The sequence below is a fragment of the Oncorhynchus masou genome, unplaced genomic scaffold (assembly GCF_036934945.1).
Source record: "Oncorhynchus masou masou isolate Uvic2021 unplaced genomic scaffold, UVic_Omas_1.1 unplaced_scaffold_2837, whole genome shotgun sequence".
Lineage (NCBI taxonomy): Eukaryota > Metazoa > Chordata > Actinopteri > Salmoniformes > Salmonidae > Oncorhynchus > Oncorhynchus masou.
In genome coordinates this window covers 24,001-30,000 of record NW_027009263.1, presented here as the reverse complement: position 1 = coordinate 30,000, position 6,000 = coordinate 24,001, and positions in this window count along the sequence as shown.

Below are 6,000 nucleotides of genomic sequence, written 5' to 3'. Positions count from 1 at the left end.
CTCTGCTCACTCTGCTCTCTGCTCACTCTTTCTGCTCTCATTATCTGCTGTCTCTCTCTGCTCCATCTCTCTCTGCTCTCTCTTCTCTCTGTTCTCTGCTCTCTCTGCTCTCTCTCACCCTGCTCTCTCTGTTCTCTGCTCTCTCTCCCTCTGCTCTGTCTGCTCTCTCTCTCTTCTCTCTGTTCTCTGCTCTCTCTCTTCTCTCTGTTCTCTCTGCTCTCTCTCTTCTCTCTGTTCTCTTCTCTCTCTGTTCTCTTCTCTCTCTGTTCTCTTCTCTCTCTGTTCTCTGCTCTCTCTCTGTTTTCTTCTCTCTCTGCCCTTTGTTCTCTCTGCTCTGTTGCTCTCTCTACCCGCTCTCTCTGCTCTCTCACTCTCTATTATCTATGCTCTCTCTGCTCTCTCTCTTTGCTCTCTCAGCCTGCTCTCCGCTCCCTCCCTCCCTCCCCCCTCTCTCTCTTTCTCTCTAATGCTCTCTGCCCTCTCTCAGCCTTCTCTCTTCTCTCTGCTCTCGCTCTCTGCTCTCTATCTCTCTCCATCTGCTCTCTCTCTTTTCTCTCTCCCTATCTGGTCTCTTCTCTCTCCCTCTGCTCTCTGCTCTCTTCTCTCTCCCTGTGCCCTCTCTATTTGCTCTCTCTGCTATCTGCTCTCTCTCTCTGCTCTCTCTCTTTCTGCTCTCATTATCTGCTGTCTCTGCTCTCTCTTCTCTCTGTTCTCTGCTCTCTCTCTCTTCTCTCTCTGTTCTCTGCTCTCTCTCTGTTTTCTTCTCTCTCTACCCGCTCCCTCTGCTCTCTCAGCCTGCTTTGGGCCTGCTTTCTGCTCTCTCAACTCTGCTCTCTCTCTCTCTTTTCCCTGCTCTCTCTGTGTGCTCTGCTCTCTTCTCTCTCTCACACACACTCTCTGCTCTCTCGCTTTTCTCTGCTCTCTCTGCTCTCTTTCTGCTCTCATTATCTGCTGTCTCTCTCTGCTCCCTCTCTCTTCTCTCTGCTCCCTCTCTCTTCTCTCTGTTCTCTGCCCTCTCTGTTCTCTGCTCTCTCTCTCCCTCTGCTCTCTCTCTCCCTCTGCTCTCCCTCTGCTCTCTCTCTCCCTCTGCTCTGTCTGCTCTCTCTCTCTCTCTCTCTGTTCTCTGCTCTCTCTCTCTGCTCTCTCTCTCTGCTCTCTGTTCTCTGCTCTCTCTCTTCTCTCTGTTCTCTGCTCTCTCACTTCCTCTGCTTTCTGTTCTCTGCTCTCTGTTCTCTGCCCTTTGTTCTCTCTGCTCTGCTGCTCTCCCCCGTCTCTCTCTTTTCTCTACTCTTTCTCTTTTCCCACCTCTCTGCTCTCTGCTCTCTCTGTGTGCTCTGCTCTCTTATCTCTCCCACACACTCTGCTCTCTTCTCTCTCTCTCTCACACACACTCTGCTCTCTTCTCTCTCTCTCCCACACACTCTGCTCTCCTCTCTCTCTCTCCACACACACTCTGCTCTCTCTCTCTCTCTCTCCCACACACACTCTGCTCTCTCTCTCTCTCTCCCACACACTCTGCTCTCTCTCTCTCTCCCACACACTCTGCTCTCTCTCTCTCCCCCACACACTCTGCTCTCTCTCTCTCCCCACACACTCTGCTCTCTCTCTCTCCCACACACTCTGCTCTCTCTCTCTCCCCACACACTCTGCTCTCTCTCTCTCTCCCACACACTCTGCTCTCTCTCTCTCCCACACACTCTGCTCTCTCTCTCTCCCACACACTCTGCTCTCTCTCCCACACACTCTCTCTCCCCCCACACACTCTGCTCTCTCTCTCTCCCACACACTCTGCTCTCTCTCTCCTCCCACACTCTGCTCTCTCTCTCTCCCACACACTCTGCTCTCTCTCCCACACACTCTGCTCTCTCTCCCACACACTCTGCTCTCTCTCCCACACACTCTGCTCTCTCTCCCACACACTCTGCTCTCTCTCTCACACACTCTGCTCTCTCTCTCACACACTCTGCTCTCTCTCTCACACTCTGCTCTCTCTCTCTCACACTCTGCTCTCTCTCTCTCACACTCTGCTCTCTCTCTCTATCTTAACACTGGTGCAGTTTGGACAATCACCACTTGATGATGTTAACCCAGAAATGATGAAAATAACATCACTGCAGAGAGAGAGAGACATAGAGAGAGACAGAGAGAGAGACAGAGAGAGAGAGTGTCAGGACCCGGTTTCGAACCTGGGACTCCGGAGTGAGAAACAGTCACTTAACCAACTGAGCCACGAATAGTCAGCAGAACCCAGAAGATGAGGCAGACACAGCAGTACTTAAGACGGTGTATTTAATAAAGAAAAATCCTTAAATACAAAAAATGGCAAATCCAAAAGGTGGTAGGAAAAGCACAAAAAGGCCTCAAAAGAAACTCACAAAAAATAAACAAAAACAAAAAACAGAATACCACAAGAGCGTCACCCGGAATCGACAAGAGTACACAGAACACTAGGGCAGGGTGCTAACATACAAACACAGAGCACAGAACTGAGGGAAACTAAGGGTTTAAATACAATTAGAGGAAACGAGGCACAGGTGCAAATAATTAATGGGGATCAAGGGAAAAACATAAGGACAAAAAGCACAATGGGGGCATCTACTGACCAAAACCCGGAACAACCCTGGCCAAATCCTGACAGAATCCCCCTAGGAACGGCTCCTGACGTTCCTACCAGCTCTCTCAGGGTGGAGGACCCTGAACTGACGAATGAGGTCAGGGTCCAGGATGTCTTTGGCAGGAACCCAGGAGCGCTCCTCAGGACCGTAGCCTTCCCAGTCCACCAGATACTGCCAGGACCGCTGCACCCGGCGGGAATCCAGTATCCGGTGGACGGTATAAGCCGGCTGGCCTCCAATGATACGAGGCGGAGGGGGAGGTCTGTCTGCCGGGACAAGGGGAGAAAAAACAACAGGTTTTAACAATGAAACATGAAATGTGGGATTAATCTTAAGGGATCTGGGTAAGTGTAGGCGATAAGAAAAACTGGGTTAACTCTCCTGGCAACCTTGAAGGGACCGATGTATTTTTGGGACAGCTTGCGAGACTCCACCCGTAGAGGTAAGTCTCTTGTGGATAGCCAGACTCTCTGGCCGGGGCGCAGGGTAGGCCCGGGACGGCGACGTCTGTTGGCTTGTTGTTGATACCTCTGTGAGGAACGCATAAGATTAAGACGGGTCTTCCTCCACATAAGCCGACAGCGTCTGACGAACTTCAAGGCTGAAGGCACTCTGACTTCTGCCTCCTGGTCCGGGAACAATGGAGGAGCATAGCCAAACTGACACTCGTGCGGGGACATACCAGTGGAGGAGGAGCGCAAGGTGTTGTGCGCGTATTCGGCCCAAACAATAAAGGATGACCATGTGGACGGGTTGTCACGAGTCATACATCGGAGGGTGGTTTCCAGCTCTTGATTCATCCTCTCTGTTTGGCCGTTGGACTCCGGATGGTACCCTGAAGATAGACTGGCAGAAGCCCCCATGAGTTGGCAGAAGGCCTTCCAAAACCTTGAGGCGAACTGGGGACCTCTGTCAGAAACCACATCTTGAGGAATGCCGAAGACTCGGAACACATGATTAATTACCAACTCAGCCGTTTCCTTGGCAGAAGGTAACTTAGTCAGAGGGACGAATCTGGCCGCCTTAGAAAACCTGTCGATTATGACTAGGATAGTAGTATTGCCATGGGATGGAGGAAGTCCAGTAATAAAGTCCAATGAGATATGGGACCAGGGTCTGTGGGGAACAGGTAAAGGGTGAAGGAGTCCTTGAGGGCGGAGGTGAGAAGATTTGCCCTGGCAGCACACGGGGCAGGCATTGACGAAAGTGGCAACGTCTTCTCTTATGGTAGGCCACCAGAACTTACGCTGGATGAACTCCAAGGTGCGACCTACGCCCGGATGACAGGTGAGGCGAGAGGAGTGCCCCCACAGAAGGACCTGAGTCCTCACTGCCTTGGGGACAAACAACCGATTGGCAGGGCCTCCTTTAGGGTCCGGTTCGCTAGCTTGAGCACGTCTCACGGTATCCTCAACTTGCCACGAGATCGGAGCCACAATCTTAGCAGCAGGAAGGACAGGCATGTCCGTGTCATCTCGAATGGCAGGAGCGTAGACTCGGGACAGGGCATCCGGTTTGAGATTCTTCGACCCGGGCCGATAGGTGAGGATAAACTGGAATCGATTGAAGAAAAGAGACCATCTAGCTTGTCTAGAGTTCAATCGCTTCGCCTGCTGGATATACTCCAGATTTTTGTGGTCCGTAAGCACTTGAAACGGGTGAGAAGCCCCCTCGAGCCAGTGTCTCCATTCCTTCAATGCCATCTTAACCGCTAGGAGTTCACGATCCCCCACATCGTAGTTCCTCTCAGTCGGGGTAAGCCGGTGTGAGAAGAAAGCGCACGGATGAAGCTTCTTGTCTTCACCCCTCTGAGACAGGACAGCTCCAACACCAACCTCTGATGCGTCTACCTCCACCACAAATGGTTCATCCGTAGTCGGTAGTATCAGGATGGGAGCAGAGAGGATGCGCTGCTTGAGTCCTTGGAAGGCCGTCTCAGCTTCTCTTCCCCACAAAAACCTTGCATTGCCACCTTTGGTTAAAGCTGAGAGAGGAGCTGCCACCAAACTGAAGTTCTTGATGAACTTGCGGTAAAAGTTTGTGAAGCCCAGGAAACGCTGAACATCCTTAACGGATTTGGGGGTGGGCCAATCCGCTACCGCCCCTACCTTCCTAGGGTCCATTTGGACTCGACCGGGTTCCACTACAAATCCCAGGAATTGTACTCGGGATGAATGGAATTCACATTTCTCCGGCTTAACGTACAGATGGCTGTCTAGGAGGCGTTTGAGTACTTGTCTGACATGCTTAGTGTGTTCTTGAAGGGAGCTCGAAAAGATGAGGATGTCATCCAAGTAAACGAACACAAATATGTTAAGCATATCCCTAAGCACATCGTTTATGAGTGCTTGGAACACCGCTGGGGCGTTGGTCAGGCCGAAGGGCATCACCAAGTATTCATAGTGACCAGTAGGCGTGTTGAAAGCGGTCTTCCACTCGTCACCAGGTCTGATCCGCACAAGATGGTATGCGTTCTGCAGGTCAAGCTTAGTGAAAACAACTGCTTCCTGGAGCAGCTCGAAGGCTGTGGCCATAAGGGGTAGCGGGTAACGGTTACGGACGGTTATGTCATTGAGTCCCCGGTAGTCGATGCAAGGACGTAATCCACCGTCTTTCTTGGCCACAAAGAAAAACCCTGCTCCCGCCAGGGAGGTGGATGGACGCATGAGGCCTGCTTCCAGAGCGTCCTTGATGTAGGTATCCATAGCAGCTCGTTCGGGTGGAGATAGGGAAAAGATCCGACCCCTGGGGGCAAGTGCCCGGAAACAGGTCGATGGGGCAATCGTAAGGTCTATGGGGTGGTAGCATGGTGGCCCTCTGTTTGCTAAACACCAGTTTGAGGTCATGGTAACACTCGGGAACTCGGGTCAGGTCGATGGATTCTAAAGACTCGGGAGTAGAACTCGGGGAATTCTGGAAAATACAAGTAGCTTGGCACGTAGGACCCCACTGCTTGATAGTGCCCACAGACCAGTCGATGTGAGGGTTATGGATGTGAAGCCAGGGGTATCCAAGGACGAGAGGGAACTCGGAACAGGAGATCAAATGAAAGTTCATCAATTCCTGGTGTTGTGAAACTGAAAGTCGCAAGGAGGTAGTGACATGAGTGACAAGTCCAGATCCCAAAGGGCTTCCATCCAATGTAGTAACCCTCATGGGGTCACTTAGAGGTTCAGAGGGAACGCCATTCTCCTTCTCCCAGACACCATCCATGAAGTTACCTGCGGCTCCAGAGTCTACCAAGGCTTGAAGGTGAAGCTTGTGGTTGTCCCAGGAGAGGGTGACTGGAATGAGCAGACGGGAGTTGGACGGATGGGAGGAGGTTATGTTTCCCGTTACAGTTCCCCCGGTCTGTACGGGACAGAGCGTTTCCCTGGAGCCCGGG